This window comes from Myotis lucifugus, unplaced genomic scaffold, assembly GCF_000147115.1.
Source record: "Myotis lucifugus unplaced genomic scaffold, Myoluc2.0 scaffold_49, whole genome shotgun sequence".
NCBI lineage: Eukaryota > Metazoa > Chordata > Mammalia > Chiroptera > Vespertilionidae > Myotis > Myotis lucifugus.
In genome coordinates this window covers 3,970,540-3,995,121 of record NW_005871097.1, presented here as the reverse complement: position 1 = coordinate 3,995,121, position 24,582 = coordinate 3,970,540, and the positions used below count along the sequence as shown (strand labels likewise).

Genomic DNA, 24,582 nt, shown 5'->3' with positions numbered 1-24,582 from the left:
CAGAAACTATAGGCAGTGTCCTTAATTCTGGCCCTGCTAAAGACAAGATTGGATTTCTTCCATGGCAAGATGGACAGAGATGGGACCTTGGAGAGGAATCCCCTCAATTTTATATCATCAATAAATCTTTCCATGAAACCCCATCCTCCAATGGGGCCTCAGGAAATTCTTTTCCCCACAGCACCCCAGGTACTCCACTTCCACCAATGACAGTAACATATGAAATTTTGCATAATTTCCTATTGGGATTCTTTGCTTATACTCAAATTTGGAACCTCAGTGTTTTGTGTATATTCAGGGAAAGTAAGGGCCATTGGCAAAGGGGGTCTTTTATGGAAATACTCCAGCTATGAATGGAAAGGGGAAAGAAAGCTAGGGAAAAACACATCCTGGGGAAGAAGTAGGTGCATTTCTAATAGGTAACCAGTTTGAAAAATGAATCTGCCTTCATTTGCCAGTTGATACATTTTAAAATTAAGATATCTGAAGATGATTTGAGCCCTAAGATAAGAATATCATATTGAAAGTTATAGAAAACATTCTTAACAGCAAAATCTGTGTTTTAAGAAAAAAAAAGAGTAACTTGATAAAGTATTGCTAATATTTCTATAAATTTCAAATTTTGCTAAAATATTTTGCTTGTTTGGCACAACAATTATGTTGATAAAACTATTCAATTGAATCTAGCCCTGGCCAATGTGGCTCAGTTCATTGGGTGTCGTCCAGTGCATTGATATAGGTTGCCTGTTTGATTCCAGGTCAGGGCCCATGCCTGGGTTGCTGGCTCAGTCCCTGGTAGGGGGCATGCAGGAGGCAGCCATCAGTATTTCATATCTCTCTCTCTCTCTCTCTCTCTCTCTCTCTCTCTCTCTCTCTCTTCCTCTCTCTCTAACAATCAATACAATATTTTAATGTTAAACTGAATCTAATCAAATTTCATGGAAGTAAAATTTAATTTGGCTTCTATTTACCTACTTTCCCCAGCATTCTAAAACTACTATATCTGTTAGAACCTATTTCGTTGCATGAGGTAGAAGTATTGGTTTTTAGCAATGATCTGGGAAGAAAGGAATTGATGATGAAAAGCAGTTGAAGTAGTCATTGGAGAGGAAATAAAAGATAAATAATAGAAGCGGAGCACCAGAGTGACTCTACAGGGTGACTGAGGACACGTGCTTTTATCACACAGTTATGGTCACATGTGTCAAGTCTGTTCTGGGATAAAATGATGCTGTAGTGAGGTGTATGGAACAAAAGGTGAGGGGACTAAAATGGAAAGGGCAGAATCTAGCTGGTAAAGGCAAAAATCTTCAGGAGAAAAAAAAATAGGAGGATCTGGATAAGCTGGCAAGACTCAGCCCACCAATCTTGTCCCTGTCCAATTATTTAATAAAATATATACAATCTGGCAATTTTATGACTGCTACTACATCGTTTTTGTGGGATGTTATCCAAATAGGGATAATTCCCATTCCTAAGAAATATTATCTGATGTAGCAGACTAGCCATTTTCAGTCAGTACAATGAATGGATCACCCACTAGGAAAATTGAATTACTTTAGGGAGATGCTCATCTGTCTTTATTGAACACTTGCACTCAGAAGCTTTTCTGTTATTGAACTTTAAAGACATGCACTATGATACATGTCAATGCTGCTGTACTAGAACCAAAGCAAGTTAATTATGTCTACCCCAACACATGCCAATTGTTACCCTTGGTGTAGTTTTGCAAACAAAGTTTTTGAAACCCTATCTACTTGCCTGTATAGGAGCTGCTAATCTAGTCTTGTATTTGTTTCTCTATTTTATATGTTTTTAAATATTTCAGTGTGATTCTAGCCATGAACAAGAAGTATGATTTGCTCACCTGCAATTTCCCTGATTCAGTTTATTTATTTATTATATACTTAATATATGCTGGGCACTATTGCACATGCTTTACAAATAATCACTCATTTAATCCTTCTAAGGGCCTCCAGGTGGGTTTATCATTAATTCCATTTTACAGAGGGGGAAACAAAAGTTCTGAGAGTAACTTGCTTAGTGTCAGACAACTAGCAAGTCAAGGAGCCAAGTTTTAAATTCAGGAAGTGTAGTTTCAGAATTTGAGCCTAAACACTGTGTCCACTGCCCTTTTCTGGCCTCTTCATTCCTTGACTGTTTCACCACCACACTTGATTGTGATGTTCTGACATTTGTAATGCTGTTATTAGTCCATTATTTTAGCTAGAGCAATTTTATCATAATGTTGGTTCTTGGATTTTGGTCAGACTGGGAGGGTGGAGGTAAGATGGTGTAAGATTGCAGTGAGAGAGGTACACATTAGACTACAAGTCCTGGAAGAGACACAGTTATCATGTAGTCATGGAAGCATGTTTTATTTCATAGATTGCTCTTTAATGTGGAATCCAGAGGCCTGGAATCTGGTCCTAGGGACACCACTTACCACTCTGTGACCCTGCCTTTGTTGCTTATCTCATTTCACATGCTCCTTTCCTGCAAAATGGAAATTAATCTTAGTGCTTACCTCCTGGGGATTGAAGGGGACAATGCATGTAAACTAATTAGAATATGTCTGGCGTGTAATAATTGCTCAGTAAACATTAGCTGGGTTGTGATTATTGTGATACCTCTATCAATTTTAGGCATGATTTGTCATGTAAGACCCAAGCACCAGAGAATAGGCTGTGTTTAGTTTTCAGCTGAGGCCATCCTGAGGCCAAATGATCTAAACAGTTGGTATGTGGTAGTAGTTTATTGATAAAGGAAATGGAAGGCACATAACCTTAAGAACAGAAATACTTTGCTTCTCTATTTTAATCATGAAAGGTCTCTCTCTAACATGTTGATTTGAAGAATAGGGAATAATATTTTCAGTTGGTTTTGCAAAATGAGTCTCAAAAGTGCCTCACATGTAGTAGATATTCAACAAATATCACCTTCTACTTATGTCATATAACCCACACCCCTGCTTGTCATTCTTAATTTTCACATCCCCAAACCTTGATTCTAGTCAAATCACAGTCACTGCATTCTTGGTCTCACTCTATGCCTTTGTTCACCTTATTATTCCTGCATGGAATACCCTCAATTCTTCCCATGCTCCCAAGACCTACACCTACTTCTAGGGTTAGATTATGTATGGTGTTCTTCATGAGGCATTTTTGAGCCACACAAGCCTGCTTAGGGGTGAAGGTGAATTGAGAGAAGGCACTGTGTGAGCAGGAACTGAATGCACAGCCTTCTAGAGCCCCCAAGGTCAATTGTCCTTCCAGAAAGAACAGATGACAAGACATCAACAGTGAACACAGAGGAACTTAAGACAGAGTTACTCAAAAGTAGATTGTATCCTCCCACTGAAGATGCTTGGCTGTAGTTTTCTACTGTATCCTTCAGGCTTTGGAATTAGTGCCAGAAAAGACAAAGAGGGAGGTTGGAAGTAGACTGAGATTCCACTAATAATAACAAATTTGATGATGGAGTCACAGGATTAGAGTGAATTTACCTGAGACCATCTAGAATAAGCTGATTGCCAGGGGTTGGGCTGAAAGTCCAGAGTCATAAATCAAAGTCAGTCTTAAAAAGAATGCTTTTGCTTGAAGGAATTTTGAAGATTGAAACGGCAAGTCTATGCCTATTACTAATCAAATAATTTTAAACATAAAATTTATTCAGAAAAATTATCTAAAACTTGGCAATAAGACTAAAGGATGACTCCATGTCCTTTCAATGACATATGGGAGCTTTTCATACCAGGCCCATCCACGGATTATTTAATCGTAGAGAGAAACGTACCTTTGTTGAATTTACTATTTGCTCTTGAGTAGGGCCCGCCCTCTGAGAGGTTAAATGATAACTTGAACCTTTTTTGGTTTGGTTGAGATGTACATAATTTCCTTCAGTAAAACAGATAACCCCAAAGGTTGCATTTTTGTTGCTCTGTAGGACGTTACTTTTGTATCTAATTTAGTCATCTTATTCCTGCATTCCTTCTTTCAGTTCCTCAAATTTTCCTTTGAACCAGCTTTACTACCTTGCTTTTCTCTTATTAATGAGATAAATAAATCTGTGATATGTACTCACTGTATATTTGTATGAAACTCACGTTTTTAACATTCAAAGTATTGTACTTTGATAAACCCTGATCTGACAGTCAGAATCTTTATGGAGAGGTATTGGTGTGAACTCAGTGTGAAAAGCTGAATGTGAAAGTCTTTCTTATTCTTTTTCTTTAAATTTTTTGTTATATATTATTATTATTATTATTACATATGTGTTCTCATCCCCCCATTACCCCCCAAACCCCCCACTTATGCCCTCACCCCCCCTGTTATCTGTGTCCATTGGTTAGGCTTATATGCATGCATACAAGTCCTTTGGTTGATCTCTCCCCCTTACCCCCACCCTCCCCTACCTTCCTACCTTCCCTCTGAGGTTTGACAGTCTGATCAATGCTTCTCTGTCTCTAGATCTGTTTTTGTTCATCAGTTTATGTTGTTCATTATATTCCATAAATGAGTGAGATCATGTGATATTTATCTTTCTCTGACTGGCTTATTTCTCTTAGCATAATGCTCTCCAGTTCCATCCATGCTGTTGCAAATGGTAAGAATTCCTTTTTTTTTTTACCGCAGCATAGTATTCCATTGTGTAGTTTGAAAGAACCAGAGATAAATAGCCGGAGTTGCTAATGATAGTGAGTCCAGACAGGGCCATTGTGAATGATGCAAATGTGATAGTCAGAAAGATGTACTAGGAATGAAATAATGCATAACAAAGAGCTGATGTGAGTGATTCATCAGCCAGGTGCTCCCCCACCCCCAATTTGGGTTCATTTAACATTAAAATCTTTGTCAGTTTTGGATTTAAAATAAACTATTACTTGACAATTTTTCTAACCTAATAGAAACCCAGAAAAATGGATTAAGATGAAAATGCTACTGCTTTTTTAATTTTGCTTTCAGTAGAACTTTTAATTTTCAACAATCTTCTTGATTTCTTTCATTGTTTGCCATGTATTCATGAGTACGTGTTACAGTTTACAATTTACTTTGAGATACTACTTTCTTTTGCTCCGAGAGATTTGACAGTTTTGGGTGGTATTTTTCCTTGCAAATCTTTGGAAGAGACATTGGCGGTTCCCCATAGCGGAGATGTGTTGGAATTTAGGGCCTAGGGCAGTGGTCAGCAAACTGCGGCTCGCGAGCCACATGCAGCTCTTTGGCCCCTAGAATGTGGCTCTTCCACAAAATACCGACTTCTGCGCATGGACCACGAAGTTTCAATCGCACTATACGTCCGCGCCCGAACATGGTATTTTGTGGAAGAGCCACACTCAAGGGGCCAAAGACCCGTTTGGTTGGGGGCAAAATTTTCCGACCCCTGGTTGGGGGGGGGGTAAAAATGGTTGGTGAAAAAGTTCCAGGCTCCCTAGGTAAAACTGGGTGGGGTTCAAATCGCAGCCCTGCCCTACTATTCCCTTCATATATTTGAATTTTTTAAACCTCGCTAAGCTTCAGTTTCGTCACATGTAAAATGGGAATAATAGCAGAACTTATCAAACAGAGCTCTTCTGAGTTACTTGACAAATAGTAAGCATTTAATAAGTGGGTGCTGTTATTATTGTATGTGTGTGTGAAACACATAAACCTTTCCCATTTGTATGTGGTTCACCTTTTGGCTATCTCTTCAACCATTTCCTCTCTTTCTCTTCCTTACCCAGAAGGGGCATAGTGAGAAATTAATAGAATTTGAATATTTATTTGTATGTATCCAATAAAGCTTTTGCCCTATCTTATTTGAAAACAAAACAAAAATCAGAAAAGTTAAACATTTCATATTTCTGAAGGAGATGATTGATTACATTGTATTATTTCCCAGGAGTACATTCGTATTTTTTTCCTTGTGGACAATAATGCTCCCTCCACCCCCTTCGTGGGATTGTTTGTCTTTTCCTGGACCTTCAAGTCCAGTCGTGGAGAGGAAGTCATTGCTCTCTCTCATTCCTGCAGCAGCAGTCTGGATGTCACCTAATGCTGTAACCTTGCATGAGAGGAAGGAAACATCCACATCAGTCACAAATGGATCTCTGCTCCCAGCCCTGGTTTCATCAAATATGACAGCCTAATTATAAGGCTTCCTACATGAGTTACATAGGTAACCAAGATCCTCAGCCTGCTTTTTTGTTCTGATGCGTGTCTCTTGTGTTGTAATGTAGTTTTTTTCCCCTGGCATATTCAGAGAACATGTCTATATAAGACTAATCTTTCAAAGGTCTCTGGGTGATTTTACCACAAATTTCCTAAAGTTGTCTACGATAATCTACTTACAATGGCAATTGCAGGAGCCATGAGTGGTTTATAGAGGAGGAATTCTAAAGACGCTGGAGGAAGTGTTGATGCTAAATGTAAAGATTAACTATGCTAACATGAGCAACAGGATGAGAGCATTCAGGGTTGACAGGAATTCATGAGAAAGTCCTGCCAGGTAGGGGCAAAACATTTTGTTAATTGCAAGCCCAACATGAGCTAGCCGTGTGATTCAACCTAATGATGAAATAGACTAGACTATAACTTGGTGTTTCCCCTAGCTGAAGCTTAGTGGTCATCCACTGTTGTATGGAATTTTCTGTCATCGAAATAGAGGAGATTAAGATAAAATGAACTTCAAGTTCCTTTACAGGTGTAAATTTGGATGCTACTATGTTTTTTTCTCAATATTCTTGTTTAAAGTAAAGAATAATTTACTTCTAATGACGCAGATATTAAGTGTATGGTGTTTGATGAATTTTGACAAAGATATACACTTATGTAATTTCCTCCCCATTCAATACATAGAACATTTTCATCACCCCATAACGTGTTTTTTTAAAAAATATATATTTTATTGATTTTTTTAACAGAGAGGACGGGAGAGGGATAGAGAGTTAGAAACATTGATAGAGAGAAACATCGATCAGCTGCCTCCTGCACACCCCCCACCGGGGATGTGCCCGCTACCGAGGTACATGCCCTTGAGCGGAATTGAACCTGGGACCCCTTAGTCCACAGGCCGACGCTCTATCCACTAAGCCAAACCGGTTAGGGCCCCCATAACGTTTTTTGTAATCCTTTACTATCCATATCCCCTCTCTATAGAAAATCACTGCTCTGATTTCTATTAACACACAGTCTAGAACTGCATATAAATGGAACTATATAATATGTGCTCTGGCTTCTTTCACTTAATGTAATATTTTGAGATTCATCCATGTTGTTGTGTGTATCAGTGGTTCGTCTTTTTTTTTTTTTTTTTTTTTTTTTTGCTGAGTTGTATTCCATTGTACGCATATAAAACAATTAGTTTATCCATTCTTCTGTTGATAGACATTTGAGTTGTTGGCTATTATGGATAAAGCAGAATAAATATTTTATATGAATCTTTCATTGGATATGGTTTTGTTCCTCTTGAGTAAATGCCTAGAAGTGGAATTGCCTGGTCACAAGATAGGTGCTTGTTTCAGCAACTGTAAATTGAGTTTCATGATATTTACAGTTGGATGCATTCCCAATTGATACCTCCTCCATGGCATAAGCCTCCCTCTCCCCCATAATGTTTTAATATGATTGCCTGATGAACCAAAGAAAAAAATATTGAACCTGTCAGAAAAGTGATAGAAAGTAAAGCCTTGTAATAATTTAATCAGCTTTGTAAATTGTGAAACAAGTTTTTGTCTATAGCAGCATATGAATAATAATGTATAGAAACAGACAAAAAGAAAAGTTACAGCATTGCTTGCAGTGTAGACTATTGTTTAGCATATATTAACTCCTTCCTACCTCACCTCTTCAGAACTTCAAGGGTATATTTCCCTCCCCTAAGCTTGGCCATATGACTTGCTTTAGCCAATTGGATGTGGGCAGAAGTGATAGTGTGCTAGTTCTGAGTCTAAGCCTTAAGAGATATCATGTGTTTCTGTTCTACACTCTTACACATCTGCCATAATATGAAAATAATATGCTTTGAGTAAATTGCTGGCCTAAGAAGGATGAGGGACATGTGAAATAGAGATTAACTCAATCCATATCCAGGAGCCAAGCCCAGCCAAGATCAGACAAACTCTAGCTGACCCCAGGATGCATGAGTAAGAAATAAATATCTGTAACTATACATCATTGGGTTTCTTGTGCAGTGTTAGTATGACAATAGCTAACTGTTACAAAACCGTGACAGCATGATCTCACAAAATAACTGGTTATTTAAAATTTAGCATTTTGTTTCCTATAATGGCATTCTAAGTGGACCTCAATTTATTTAATATAAATAAAAAACCAAGATTTGTAAAGATAAGGTGTTTTTATCCATTAATTATCTATTTGCCTAATTCCATTATTTCAGGAATTAGGCATTCTCCTAAATGAGGCAGTTAAAGTAGGCTTTCTGTTCCTTCTGAGCAAAAACTCTAGATTTATTCTTTTGATATGCTTCTATCCTTCTTCTGCTAGTTATGCTATGATCAATAGTACTCTACTCTTTTTTAAAGTTTATCTTTATTGTTGAAAGTATTACAGATGTCCCCCTTGTTTCCCCATTGACCCCTTCTAGTCCACCCCAGCCCCCCCTCCACCCCAGGCCTTCACCATACTAGGGCTGTAGTCATCTCATGGCTGCACAGGGGCTGGAGGATCCACTTCCAAGGTCTTACTCATAAGACTCTTGCCATGTGCACCTTTCCATAGGGCTATTGAGTGTCCTCATGACATGGTGGCCAGTTTCCCAAGAGTAAGTAATCTAAGGAAGCAATGTCTCTTATGACCTAGCTTTAAAATATCACACTCTGTCAGTTCACAGTATCATATTGGTTGCATAGTGTGGGGTAGGACTACCTAAGGTCATGAATAGCAAAAACTGAACCATTGGGAGCCATCTTGGAGGCTGGCTAACACACTTTCTAATGTACCTTTTCAACATAATCTTCTCAGACTGCTCTCAAATGGATTTACAGTTTAAATTTGTGGTTTTCAACCCTCCCCACCCCAGAAATTGGGCAATGTCAATTTTTGGTTGTTCCAAATGGGGAGGGGCTGCTACTGGCAACTAGTGAGTAGAAACCAAGGGGTGCTGCTAACATTCTGTAACATATCGGACATTCTTCCCACAACAGAGACTTATCCAGTTCAAAATGTCAATGGTGATAAGGCAAAGAAACCCTGCATTTAAACTATTACATTCTGCTAAAATTTTAAAGTTTCCCCTTACAAAGTTTTCAATATATTATTTTCAGTCAAGTATAAGCAAAATTGAGTTATATAGTGCATGATCAAATTGCAGGTGCACAATCAAAAGGGAGTAAGCAAGAGAAATTAATTTGACCAAGCACACACACACAGAGCTGTGTTGGAAAGGGTTTCCCTTTTGTGACATACTTGCTGAATTTGCAAAAGCAGCACCAAATAATTTGTATTTCATTGAGAACTCTGCCAACAACTAGAAACAGCCCTATCTGGGTGCCACTGTGAATTTGGGGAAAAATCAATTGGGAATTTTAAAGACAAGCAGAAGAAGAATGAGAAAGTGAATTCAGTAGAATTTTATTGACAACTTACAGCTTATAGAACTTTTTCTCTAACCCTTGACAAATCTTTTTTTTTTTTTTTGTATCTTAGGGTCGGTTGAGTGCTTAGAAGGGACTAAGATAACAAATCAATAGCACAGTAATTAGTTATGTTAGAGACTGCTATTTTCCTTCCTCAGAAGTGCTCAGAAGCAGGGGAGGAATGATTATGAAGCAGACTGCTAGATTTGGGGACAGCCTCAGGACTCCTTGTGCTCTCCAACAATTAGGGAGATAAAGGAGACCAGCCTAAACTCTAATCTGCCTTGAACAAACCATGCAGAACTGAACTGACTTCTGGGAAATGTTCACAGCCACTGGGACAATGGGAAAAAACAGATTATGCTAGATCCCCTGAATGTCTTTAGGCTAGGACATGAGTATTGGGTCTTCAAAAAAGAAAAGTGTAAATGTATCTTTGCATAAAAAATTCCACTAGTTGATAAACATATATGCCTATATTATCAAATTTGTTTTAGAAAATATGACTTAATAAATATCTATAATATATACAGAATATATATACAAGCTACATGAAATGTGAAAGGGAGGAATAAAATAATTTCTAAGGTTGGAGAACATACATTGAGGAGAAACCATTATCTCATCCCCCAGTTTGGTTATGTGTTTTGGTATCAGACAAGAGAGAGAAAAATTTTACCTTATGTAGAAGCAGGGTCTTTACAGATATTATCGGGCTAAGGATCTTGATAGTATCACCAGGCTGAAATCCAGGTGTCAGTGGGGTTGGATTTCCTTAGGAGACAATAGGGATGGTCCATTCTTTGCCTCTTCCAGCTGCTGGTGGCTACTGGCTTTCTTGGTTTGTGGCCATATTATTTCAGTATCTGCTTCTGTGGTCACATTGCCTTCTCCTCTTTCATCTGTCAAATTTTCCTCTACCTTCCTCTTATAAGGATACATAAGATTTCATTTAGTATCCACCTGAAAATCCTGGATAATCTCTCTATCTTATGATCCTTAATATCTACAAAGATCTTGTTTTTATATACGGTAATATTTAAGGGTCCAGAGATTGGGATCAGATCTATTTGGGGAGTATTTTAAAGCCTACCATACTCCATATCTTGTTCCACCCCTAGTCCTTCTAGGATTCAGCCCTACACCTTGTTTATCTACACACACACACACACACACACACACACACACAGACACACTTCTCTCCCTCTTTATCTGTCTCCTCTTTCCTCCTTTTCTTTCTCAATAGATCTTGATGATCCAAATATTTAGCCTGGAGGGCTCAGCTCTGTCTTTGCCTTCCACCTGTAGTAGAAATGCTGTTGATGAAGTAGGTTTTTGTAGAACCTTTCAATGCAGCAAAGAAAATTAAGAAAATAAAAAGACAAAGTTAACTTTCCATATTGAAAGAGGTTGAATAATGTAATTTTGCTTTGTGAAGAAATCATGATATATCCAAGAAGTTGTTATAAAAAGTGACTACCGAAAATACCACATGATCTCACTCATTTATGGATAATAAAGACCATTATAAACTGATGAACAAAAATAGATACAGAGGCAGAGCAGCATCGAACAGACTGTCAAACTACAGCAGGAAGGCCAGGGAGGGTTGGGGGCAGGGTAAGAGATCAACTGAAGGACTTGTATGCATGCATATAAGCAAAACCAATGAACACAAGACACTGGGGGTAGGGGAGGCCCGGGGAAGGTCAAGGGGAAAAATAAGGAGACATATGTACTACTCTTTGTAATACTTTAAGCAATAAAACAAAATTTAAAAAAAATGACTACCGAGTTACCGTACCAGGGAGGAAGCTAATGATAGCTGGTCTCCAAAGGTAAAACTTGATTTAACCCTTTTGGCTAGAATTCTGTAAGCCAAAAATATAAATGCTTCCTGGGAGTCTAGGAGATGCTGACCCTTCTTTCCCTCATGATCGTCTGTCCAGGAGACATACTTATTTTTAGTCAATAAAGAAACAAGGGTCTCTTTCTGAAACTTTTACTTGGTAGGTCAAAAATTAAATGTATACTGTTTATCTGAGGCTCAATTTCTGCACAGTTCATGTGGCTCTTTAGCTTTGGTTGAAAAACTTTATATTGCCCAGTGAATGTCATTAAATACAGATTTGACATAGCCACTCACAGGAGCAGCACTTCCCAAAATCATTGTGCTTTAAAAGTACAAGAAAAAAATAAATAGCTACATAGAAATGAATAAAAGTTTATTTTAGAAAAAATAGGTTAAATCTAGAAGAGATTTGAGGTTATATAGTAAACTTATTCAGCTTATAGATAAGGAAACTTAGATCCAAAAAGAGAACAAGATATATTGGTCAGCTATTGCTGCATAACAAACATCTACAGAATCTTAGGAGCTCATCATAAGCATGTGTTTAGCTAATGCATCTCCGGGCATTTGCTGATTTGGGTTTGGCTGATCTAGGTTTTTGTGACTAGGGAAGTTCTATTTCACCTTTTAGTTCCTTGGGTTTGCTCCAAATGCCTCTTATCTTCCTTCAACTAGTGAGCCAAATAGAGTAGGTTGTACTTATGGTGATGGTAGAGCAACAAGGAAGCAAGTAGTTGTATAGAAGACCTTTAAGGCCTATGATTAGAACTAAAACAATGTTATTTCCACCCACATGTCATTGGCCAAAGTAAATGATATCGCCAAAGTCAAGGGATAGGGAAATACTCTCTGCCCACAATGAGGCCCTTCCAAAGGTATGAATTGAGGATGAGATGAAGACTGGGGCCAATAAATTAATCATTCATACAGAATTTGTCTAAGGTCAAAAAGCTACATGATGGCTCAATTAGGATACTAAATCCTGATCCCCCCCCACCTTGAGCATCCACAGCTTTCCTCATTAAAGAAGCAAGGGGCTCAGTGAAGCATACAGTAGATATATTTAAAATATCACTCTGGAAGATTTCACTGGTTTTGCAAAATTCCTTTTTTGTGGCTCATGAGAACTCTTCTCATCTTATTCCCCTTGAACATCTCAAGAATATCTGCTACTTGGTGCTGTTCATTACCACAAGCAGCCCCTCTGGGAGAGTGCTAATGTCCCAGGTACCCCAGAACTGTGAACCCTCCGGTTGCCAAAGTGACATTGTGTTCCTTGCAGCCTTCATTCATAGGCCTCAGCAGAGCTATAGTACAATGAAGCCTGGACCTGCAGATTCAGAATTTCTCATGAAAATGGGTTCCTAAGTTTACCCATCTTTCCAGATATTTCATATATAAGTATATAGGGCCAGGCCAGGGACCTATATTCAAAAGACCATTTTTACTCTTCCCTAGGTGATAAAGCAAATTTCTCGTCCTTCAGCCAAGAATGTTTATGTAAACCAGTTTGTAGATATGGGTTCACCAGACATATTTGAACCACGTTTGAAGGATGAACTCTCAGATTAGCATAAAAAAATACTGTTGCCCAAAAGGAATTCAGCAAAGGTGTGAGTCAGTCATTTCCATTAGGAAAAAGAAATTAATGATGAATAACTGATTTTAGTGACTTGATTTGTACTTCTCTTATTTCCCCTTAGAAATTATTACTTGACATTTTCAATAGTTTCTAAAATGCAATTTATAGGAAACTTCTCAGTTTCATGGGGCATAGCTAAGTTGAATTGGAGCATGGAAAACCCATTTAAATTTGCTGAGAATGCATTTAGAACTTGAATATTTCTGCTAAATGCTTGTGCATATCCCCAAAGGTCATTTTTCTCTGCTGAGATAAACTCTCAACATGGCCCTAAAGATGTAGATGTAATTTCAGCTTTCTTTTTCAGTTGAGAGATCTGCACCTTGCTTCCCTTTGGCTAGAAAAACAAAATGGAAAGATCATATTAGCAAATGCTTTCCTCCTTAGATACCACTTTGTCATGAAGGATCTGGCTTGGCCCTTCTTGGTTATCTTAAACCGCAAGACTCTTCTGAGATTTCATCTGTCCCAATACTGCATTCTTATGCTGAACTCTCCTGAAAATTACTATCTTCTCTTTATATTTACCAACCAAAGAGATAAAAACAAAAAATTTGTTATTTTCAAACTATAAAATTATATTCTGAAATGGAACTCCCATTTGACCCTGTGATCCCACTTCTAGGAATATATCCCAAGAAACCAGAAACACCAATCAGAAAGGATATATGCACCCCTATGTTCATAGCAGCACAATTCACCATAGCTAAGATCTGGAAACAGCCTAAGTGTCCATCAGTAGATGAATGGATTAGAAAACTGTGGTACATCTACACGATGGAATACTATGCTGCTGTAAAAAAGAAGGAACTCTTACCATTTGCAACAGCATGGATGGAACTGGAGAGCATTATGCTAAGTGAAATAAGCCAGTCAATGAAGGAAAAAGGCCACATGATCTCACTCATTCATGGATAATAGAGACCATTATAAACTCTTGAACAATAATAGATACAGAGGCAGAGTTGCCTCAAACAGCCTGTTAAACTCCACCAGGAAGGCTGGGGAGGGTCGGGGGCTGGAGGGGGGGGGGTAAGAAATCAACCAAAGGACTTGTATGCATGCATATAAGCATAACCAATGGACATAAGACCCTGGGGGGTAGGGGAAGCCGGGGGATTGTCAAGGGCGGGGAAAAAAAAAAAAGGAGACATATGTAATACTCTTTGTAATAATTTAAGCAATAAAAAAAAAAAAAATAAAATAAAAAAAAAAAAAAAAAAAATTATATTCTGTTAAGCATGGTTTTACAAACTATATATGCCTCCCAGATATTCTGATTCACCTTTGTAGAAAAGCATTGCTCTCCCCCAATCATTTTTATAAGCATTGTCCTAGACCTTACCAGTGAAGCAATTATTGTGTATACCTACCCATATCTAGTTGGGCCTTACTATTTTAGTGGACAGATATGACTTGTAGATGTCAAAATCTCATTTCTTTTCCATGGGATATTCTCTGACCACTGAAGCCCTATCTGCCCATGGACAAGACAGGCCAAGAAATTAATACCCTCCCTGCCCCCAGCAATCTTCAACCAATGTGAGATAGGAATTGGTGTGTAAATACCCCAGCTCCCTTGCCCTTCTAGTAGGAGTATTCTGAGCCATTGATTCTGTACTGGTTCCCAGACTTCTTGGTATGATTGAGCTCTAGTTGCTCACTGTGGAAAGTGCACCCTTTGTTTGCTCCTTCCCTTCCCTGACACCCTTCATCACTCATCTGACAGAACTTCCTATATTACCTCACAAATTATTGACACAAAAATTTGTGTCTCAGAGTCTGCTTCTGGTGAAATTAAACCAATTAGAAACAATCAAGACATACATCACATCCTGATAACAGCATCAAGTAGTATACTCTGAACACTGGGAATACAAAGATATGTAGGATACAGTCCCTATTCTTATGTTCTTCAGAATTGAGTAGGGGAAGATGGGTTGAAGCATGGGAGCACATTGTCCTTTGATATATATTAATAGAGGTACTGCATAGGGTCTCTGGCCAGTTCCATCACTTTCCAGGGCTGTAACTTAAGTTTCATCATCTGAAAAATGTGGAAAATAATAGTAATTACTCCCATTGTGAGGATTAAATGAAACAATATATAAAAAATGCTTATACAGTACCTGGCAAATAGTAATGGTTTAATACTGAGTTCCCAATTCATGTATCCTGAGGTAACCTGGGACACTGCAGTAAATTCACAAGGGTGCAGTAGGATATTTTATCTATCTATCTATCTATCTATCTATCTATCTATCTATTTCCAACTTTATTAAGGAATAATTGTCAAAATTGTATATATTTAAAGTGTACAACATGATGACTTGATATACAGATGCATTGTAGAATGATTACCAAGATCAAGATAATTAAGAAATCCATCACTTTGTTGACTCTTTTGTGTATGTTTGTGTGTGTGGGGTGAGAATGCTTACTATCCACTTTCTGCAAATTTCAAGTATACAATACCACTTTGTTAACTATAGTCACCATGTCGTATTTATCTTCTAACTGAAAGTTTATAACCTTTGACTAACACATCTCCATTTCCCCTCCCCCTCAGCCCCTAGTAACCACCATTCTACTCTCTGCTTCTAAGAAATCAGTCTTTAAAAAAATATTCTATATATAAGTGATACCATACAGTTTGTCTTGGTCTGATTTATTTCATTTAGCATAATCACCCCAGGTTCATCCATGTCACAAATAGCAGAATTTCCTTTTGTTTTATGGCTGAATAATATTTCATTGTGCATGTATACCACGTTTTCTTTATCCATTCATCCATCAAAGGACATTTAGATTGCTTTTGTAGCTTGACTATTATGAATAATGCTGCAATGAACATTAGAGTGCAGATGTCTCTTTGAGATTGATTTCTTTTTCTTTAGATATATAATCAGGAGTGGGATCCGTAGGATATTTTTAATTTTTGAGGGAGAAACAGGGCTATGCAACATATTTTGGACACTATGCAAACTACTAGTTTGATGTAGTTCATAGTTTCAGCATTAGATATGGTGATATTACTTTTGATTACATGATATCTTTGTGAAGCTGGGTATTCAGCAGCTGCTGTGGTAAAAAAGCAAATACCAAGTGAAAAATCAATGTAGAACAGGAAATGAGGGTGGTGGTTTAAGAAATTGATTCCAAGGTTTGAGAAATTGTACAATGCCCAGCAGGTGCACACATCCCATTGGGAAGTAATTGTGGTTAATGAGTGAAATTTAAAAATATATGCTTTTATTTATATGCATTATTTTATTCAAATGGCTACTAAGTTTTTAGGATACAAATATTTAATAAGTTGTTTGGACTTAACCACTTATTTAGTGGAATTGTTGGGTGTTTCATTTGGCCTAGGGATCCAATGAAAGAATTACAGAGACACAGAGTATTGTGAACTTAGGAAGTTTTGGAGCCTCTGATTCATTATATTGTAGCTATTAAATAGCTAATTGGAAGTTTAAATTAATTAAAAATACTTGGCGTGTATCAGTCTACTACTTAAAAACCTGTGTCTTCACATGTCTACCAAAAAACCACTAAATTTCCCAGACCATTATTGCAGACCTTCCATCATCCATCAACCTCCAACCTACCTTTTAGATTTAATCTTCTATCATCATCATCTAGCTAACCAAAATAGTCACCATTCCCGGAGTTACCACTTCCCCTCTTTTCCAACTTCATAGCGTAAAATGCACTCTCTTTTGTTTATGGTATCCTGCCAATTCTTCATGAATCTTCAAAGTCCAAAGTAATTCTGTCTCTTCCATTAAAGAAATGTGTCTTTCTCTTCGGTCAGAGAAAGATTTTTCTGTCTGATTTCACATGCTTTGGAAACCTGTAGGCATATTATACAACTCTCAGGAGCATTTATCGCGTATTTCCACTTATTTTATTTTTTCCCCCTACTACATGCAAAGTTCCCACATGATAAAGATAATTTCTTATATATGTTTCTACGTACTGCAATGTTACTACCTTGAGTGGATCAGTGGAATGGATTGGTGAATGAAAGAATTTTCAGTAATATATAGTCATAAATTAATATAGTCAATTATATAGTCAATAGTTTATAGTCATAAATTACCCAGGAGTTCCATTCAATTAACAGTCCTTTTACCATTCCATACCTTTTTAGAACTCTAACATCTCTTGTCATCATATCATGAATTACAACAAAATGTCTCCCACTCAAAATTTACTTCTCCCAGTAAAATTTATACCAGCTTCCTTATCAAATAAATTTGTCCAAATATATAAGCATATTGATTATGACATATAACTTTATTTTATATGTTATATATGGTATTATATAGTCACATAAGGCAGTGTGCTTATAAAAAAAAACCAAGTCTTTCATCAAAAGATGGAAATTCTCTAAATTTTATACAAATACTAGGGGCCCAGTGCACGAATTCGTACACCTTGAAAGGAACTGTGGGCCGCGAGGCTGTGGTGGGCACAGATGCGGGTCTCAGCCCATCCTCTGTGCCCCCATCTGGCCCCTCCTGTCGCGACCCCCAGTCCCCTCTCTGCCAGCAGTCCCGCTCTCGCCGCCACTGCTCCCATGCACTGATGGCGCTGGCCCCGCTAGCACCCACTAACAGCATGGAGCGATTGGGGCTGGTGCCAGCAGTGGGTGCAAGCAGAGCTGGTGCTGTCAGCAGGTGTGAGCAGCGGCTGCTGCCCCAATCATCCCTCAGAAGCAGGGGGAGATGGAGAAGCCCTCAGGGGCCATCGGGGCTGGCAACTGCCACTCACACTCGCTGATGGCACCGAGCAATCAGGACTGGCACCAGTACCGGCAGTAGGTGTGAGCGGTGGCTCTGGCGCCAGCTGCAGGTGCAAGCAGGGCCGATGCTGGAAGTGGGTGCGAGCAGTGGCTCTGACACCAGCAGCAGGTGCAAGTGGGACTGTCGCTGGCAGTGGTTGTGAGAGGCAGCTGCTGCCCTGATTGTCCCCTCAGGAGCAGGGGGGAGGTGGAGAAGCCGTGAGGGCGATCGGGGGCTGGCAGCCACCACTCACACCTGCTGACGGTGCTGAGTGATCAGGGCTGGTGCTGGGCGCCGGCAGCAGGTACAAGCGGTGGCTCCAGTTCTGGCAGCAGGTGTGAGTGGGGCTAGTACTGGCAGCAGGTGAAAGCACCGAGTGGGACAGTGGTGCACGAGAGCAAAGAATGTTCAGTAACCACCAGAGGCTGGCCCTGATGACAGTGACTGGCGGCCCCATCTTGGTCTGGCGTCACCTGCTCCACCATCCCACTGCAGCCAACGCCTGCCATGTTCCGTGCACACCCCTTGGTGGTCAGCGCACATTATAACAACTGGTTGTTCAGTTGTTCCACTGTTCAGTCTATTTGCATATTAGGGTTTTATATACATAGATGGTACAAGAGACTATAATGGAGCTGACTGTGAATATCAAGCACAAAATTTGACTATGATCTTGGGAAAGGGAACCACTATTTATTGAGCATCATTTAATTCTCACAACTACCTCGTGAGTTAGAGATTATTCCTATTTTATAAATGATAAGATAGAAATACATAAAGGCTGTGAATCTTGCCCTAGATTGCATGTCTCATATATGGGGGAAACAGTATTGACAGTTGCACTGTTTTGATCAATTTACCAATGTTTTTACACTGCTCAGACCCATGCTCTTTGCTCCTTGCCATGTTGGGATGCATACATGGGCACCCAGCAATGAAAACTAGGAAGAAATCATATTCCTATACCATTGGGCAACAACGACCCTAGTGTTCCCACCATGCTGAGTCTTTGGCTGGGGACTGCTGAGGAAGAGTATGGCCTCAGCTCGAAAGTTAAGGTAGATCTTGAAGGCACTTAACAACTGCAGGTTTTCAACTAAACATACTCCGTGTAGCTGAACAACACATTTTTTCTAGAAGGCAGATCTGAAAAGTGCATCTCCATGTTGCCATGGTTCCTCTGATGAAATATCTCCTAAAAGAGTGCCATTGATGAAAGATGGAAGAAGAGAATAGGTAAGCTCACAGAAGACTGGTTTCTCACCCCCATGCAACATTAGTTTACTGTGACAGTCTCAACCTCTCTGGGTCTCAGCTTTCTCAGCTAAGAAGGTATGTGTGGTCGTGGGGGTGTGGGTCTAATGAAATCTGAGAACTATTTGAATCTAGTTAGCAAGAATTCTTATTTAGAAATCCCATGGAACTACAGTGGTATTAAGAGCATGGGCTCTGGGCCAGATTGCCTGAGTTTGCAATCTGAGTTTGCTTCAGTACTAATTGTGTAATCTTGTGAGAATTATAAAATCTCTCTGGACCACGGTTTCCTTATCTTTAAAATGAGATGGCTACTAGTACTTACCTAATAGGGTTAAAAATGGAAAGAGAAGCCTTTTGGCTCTCTGAGCAGCACCATGGCAGTGGGCAAGAACAAGCGCCTTACGAAAGGCGGCAAAAAGGGAGCCAAGAAGAAAGTGGTTGATCCATTTTCTAAGAAAGATTGGTATGATGTGAAAGCACCAGCTATGTTCAATATAAGAAATATTGGAAAAACACTGGTTACGAGAACTCAAGGAACCAAAATTGCATCTGATGGTCTCAAGGGTAGTGTTTTTGAAGTGAGCCTAGCTGATCTGCAGAATGATGAAGTTGCATTTAGAAAATTCAAGCTAATTACTGAGGATGTTCAGGGCAAAAACTGCCTGACTAATTTCCATGGCATGGACCTTACCCGTGACAAAATGTGCTCTATGGTCAAGAAGTGGCAGACCATGATTGAAGCTCATGTCGATGTCAAGACTACCGATGGTTATTTGCTTCGTCTCTTCTGTGTTGATTTTACTAAAAAGCGCAACAATCAGATTCGGAAGACCTCTTATGCTCAGCATCAGCAAGTTTGCCAAATCCGGAAGAAGATGATGGAAATCATGACCCGAGAGGTACAGACAAATGACTTGAAAGAAGTGGTCCATAAATTGATTCCAGACAGCATTGGAAAGGACATAGAAAAGGCTTGCCAATCTATTTATCCGCTCCATGATGTCTTTGTTAGAAAAGTCAAAATGCTGAAGAAGCCCAAGTTTGAATTGGGAAAACTCATGGAGCTTCATGGTGAAGGTAGCAGTTCTGGAAAAGCTACTGGGGATGAGACAGGTGCTAAAGTTGAATGAGCGGGTGGATATGAGCCTCCAGCCCAGAATCTGTTTAAAATTCAGACAGGTAATGCTAACAAATAAAAAAAACCTATTTGTGATTTTTTAAAAAAATGGAAAGAGAAGATAGCATTTAGAATAGTGCCTGCTACATAGTGAATACTCAGCAAATGCTAGTTAAAACTCCTATCCCCTACCTACACATGTTCCCACGTATTAATACTCCTGAAAGGACCTGGAGCTGAGAGTGAGAATTTAAGGGGCCAGTGGGTCCAGGTTAGGCTCAGCAGCAGTTATATCTAAAGAAAAACATTAGTCCTGCTTTTTGTATATCCTCATTTCTGAGAAAGGGTAAAAAGCATTTTTCTCTAGAGTACAGTTGGCGTTGCTTCTGAATTGCCTAGTGACAGGAGCCTCTCCTCATTCTTTTTATGATCTGATGGTTTTCACCTGAACAATGTTTTTTAATTGAAGGTTTTTATAAAATTGTTAATTGAGTTCTGCTCCCCTGACCATTTGAAGTCACTGAATCTCAAACAAAATGCTTCAGAAGTCCATAATCATCATCGTCTGTCACAGCCTGCTCAGAGTTATTAACTTCCCTACTTTTATTTATTTATTTTGGATGTTTGACAACTAGGCTTTCTTTGCTCTAGCCATAATTAGGTGTTATCTTTAAGTGAGCCTCCCAGCTAGGCAGGCATGGGGAGAGTCTAACTAATCTCTTCTCAAATTCAGGGTTTCCACATTTTCAAGCCTTTGGCTAAGGAAAGAGAATGCGTTTTGGAAATTGATTCCAATGGTACAAAACCCAAAGAGCAGTGGATGTTTTTGAATGACTGGAGTGAGGTCTTTCTAATTCCAACAGAAGAATTTAGCTGCTCATTTTGAAAGGTGGCATCCTCACTGTTGGCAAAGGGATACAGAAGTGGAATTAGGACAGGGAATAAGGAGTACATGAGGGAAATGAAATATAATGCATCAAGCCTTGCTCTGATTCTATGAGTTGCCTCTTCGCTATGAGATCAGAAACAGGGGCATGTTCATTGTTTTTAAGAGTCACACTGAAGCCTAGCAGTGTTTTCAGAAAAACAGCACATAATTTGCCTCATGTTTTCATGAGGATGTTTCATCTTGTTTATTAAAAAAGGAAGCACAGTTGAGCTCTTGTCACCACTGGGAACCAGTGAGTTCTCTCTATTCTGCATCTTAAATTACTTTGATATTAAAGAAATGTGACTGTAGACATGAAACAGGAACTGAGCATCCTGTTTACTTCCCTAGAGGCAAAAAACAAATAAAAACCCAGAAAAACAAAAAACACAGGACACCATTGCCAAGGAAGAAATAGGAATCACAGCTGCTGGGTTCCCCATGATTTTTTCCCACTCGCTTTTCAGCCCCCTAATTACTTATCCCTACTTTCTACTTACTTGTGTTTCAACACGTTTTTTCCCCCTCTTCCCTATTTGTCCATTTCACCTCCCAGGAAAACACCAAGGTATGAGTATCTCTCTACTTCTACCATTTGTTCCCTGAGAAGAGTGTGGGCTAATGGTTAAGCACCCACTTACCAGAACACACTATTAACTGTGTAAATTCAGGCCAGTTGCTTCCTTGCCCTGTACCTAATTTCTTCATCTATAAAAGAGATGAAATAGTTCTATATCATAGGGTGGTTGTAAGGACCCCATGAGGGAAAACATATAAAACATCTAAACCAACATTGGCTCTTTCTATTATTATATCATTTGCCTTCACCCCTTCCCCTGGATTCTGTACTACTTATCTAGCAATTTAAAGAAAAGAAAGAAAAATTGGCTAATAGAAACAGAATGGTGAATGCTAATAGTAGCTTTCTGATGCGTGGGGGAACATTTAGCTGTTGTTGAGGTATAAGAAGGCCCTCTCTAGAATTTTTGTGTAAGGCTCTAGAACCATTATTTGAGCCTATATAATACATACAGAAAACTAAGGATATAAGCATAGCTGTTTCTAATTTTTCTGACACCTGTGATAAAGGGCCCCGTTTAGCACACATAGTCTTAAAAATGAACTTGGACTAAAAATTGACCTCAGATGTTTTAGCTTCTGTAGGACAGAAGCAGAACTTAAAATATACTAGTATGGCCATGGAGAGAAATAAGAATGGATGAGAGAGAGGGTAGTAAAAAAAATAAAGCAAATCAGTTCATTTCCTTACTGCATCGAAGAGACATTTTGCTACACTGACAGTCCAATGGCCAGTGTGAAATTGGTTCCATCCCAACTCATTTGGGCTCCATGGCACTTTAACTTGGGCCTCCGATTAACATGGAGAAGAGGAAATGCATATTTGAATGGCTAGAATGATGGTGCCACCGTTCTGGAAAGCTCCACTTTATGCCAGCCAGTCAAGGCCTCAAAGATACACGTGTATCTTGGTTGGCATTATTAATTCTGTTAATAATAAATTAAGCTTTTAATAGTGGAGGATTTAAAACATACAAAATAGATGCATAACATGAACCCCTACATACCCTTCACCTCTCTTCAACAGTTATCAACTTAGGACCAAGCTTGGTTCATTTGTCCCTATCTACTTCTCTATCATATCATTTCATCCATAAGTACTTCAATACGTTTCTCTGACACAGAGGTTGGCAAACTCTGGTCTAGGAATCAACCTCCTGTTTTATAAACAAAGTTTATTGCAATGCAGCCATGCCCAATTGTTTACCTATTGTCTATTGGCTGCTTCCCACAGAAACCCTATGGTCCACAAGGCCTGAAATATTTACTATTTGCCTTATAAGAAAAAGTTTGCTGACCCTTGCTCTAAAGGATAAGGACTTTTAAAAATGTAACTACAAATAGCATTATTACACCTCCAAAATTAACAATAATTTACTATATAGTAACTTAAAATTGTTTAGGACTTCATACCTTTTAATATATCTTCTTATTTGTTATCTCACTTGAATCTCAATGTCATTAAGGAAAACCTTAATGTCATTTAAATCCCTGTTATAGTAGAAAGAAAAATGTAAGCATAGAAAGTTTTAAAGTGATTTCATCAAAGACGGGCAACTAATAAGCAATTTGAATAAAATTCTGTCTCTACTATATTGTGGCAGGATAAGGAGAAGCTTGAATTCTACAGTATGTGAACAACAAATTCCCTGTATATTTCTCAGTTGTTCCATTTCAAGAGTATTTGACTTGAAGAACCTGGTTTGGGATCTATATTTCAGACATGGCTTGGAGTTAATTTAGGGTGAGCCTTGTTCAGGCAGTAAAAATAAGAGTTTTTATATTGAGTGAGAGTTCCCGTGGAACCACTCAGAGTTTGAAGTGCTCTAGTGGCATCTGGAGAAAAATCTACTTACTGGTAAACCAGTTTCTTAGAATCTTCCTTAGAGAAGAACATGGTGTATTATTTTATAGGCTGAAAAAAAAGGTGAAATGTGAGGTGTGGAGATGCACTTCAGTTACACAAGTACCCAGAGTCTGGAAGTGCATCCTAGCTTTTTTTGTCCCATAAAACTGTCTGGAAACAAAATAAAAGCCAGACTTTCTCATGAGAAACCTGATGGCATTTTTATTGGTCTACCCGAGAGATGATACTCCACCTTTGGGGATAAAAATCCAAGAGAGCATATAAAAGTGAGAAATAGGCACAGAAAATCCAATTGTATTTCAGAAGCTATGAGAAAATTAGTTTCCATTTTCACATGACCTGAAAGTCTGCACAATCAAAGGTCGTTTCTGAAGTAGCGTCCAGATTGTTTAAAAGGAAAGCTTGTTTATGTTTATAAACTGGCTTTCTTTAAACTGGTTTCCTAGTTAGGCAATTAACTCCTTGAGGATGGTACCATTGCTTGTTAATTTTTGTATTTCCAGAGCCTAAAACTGGGTCTGGCTGATAGTGGCGCTTAATATACATAAGTGGTGTTAAATGGTCATTACATAATGTTAACATCATTACTTGCGGTGTGAGCACAGTCATATCTCTAGTAATTAAAAAGGAAGCTTTCCCCTCAAATAACAGCATTACAGTGGAGAATCCTGGCAGACACCACCTTAACCAAGTGATGGAAGTAACATCACTACTGATAAACCATGTGGATATCATGCAGCCTGCATTTGGCTAAATAATAGCTCCCAATGATATCCACGTCCTGATCCCTGGGACCTGTGACTATGTTATATGGCAAACCTTATGTGGCAAAAGGGACGTCACAGATGCAGTTGAGATTGGGCCCAGTGTACTCCAAGAGTCCATATGAGAGGGAGGCAGAGAGATATTTGACTTTGGAAGAAGAGAGCCCAATGTGATGACAATAGCAGAGATTAGAGCGATGCGGTCACTAGCC

The 24,582-nt window shown here is 38.8% G+C and overlaps 1 pseudogene; it reads left to right on the top strand.

The window, feature by feature from the left end:
- Positions 1 to 19,470: 19,470 nt before the first annotated feature.
- LOC102435414 lies at positions 19,471 to 20,264 on the top strand (annotated as a pseudogene).
- The last annotated feature ends 4,318 nt before the right edge of the window (positions 20,265 to 24,582 follow it).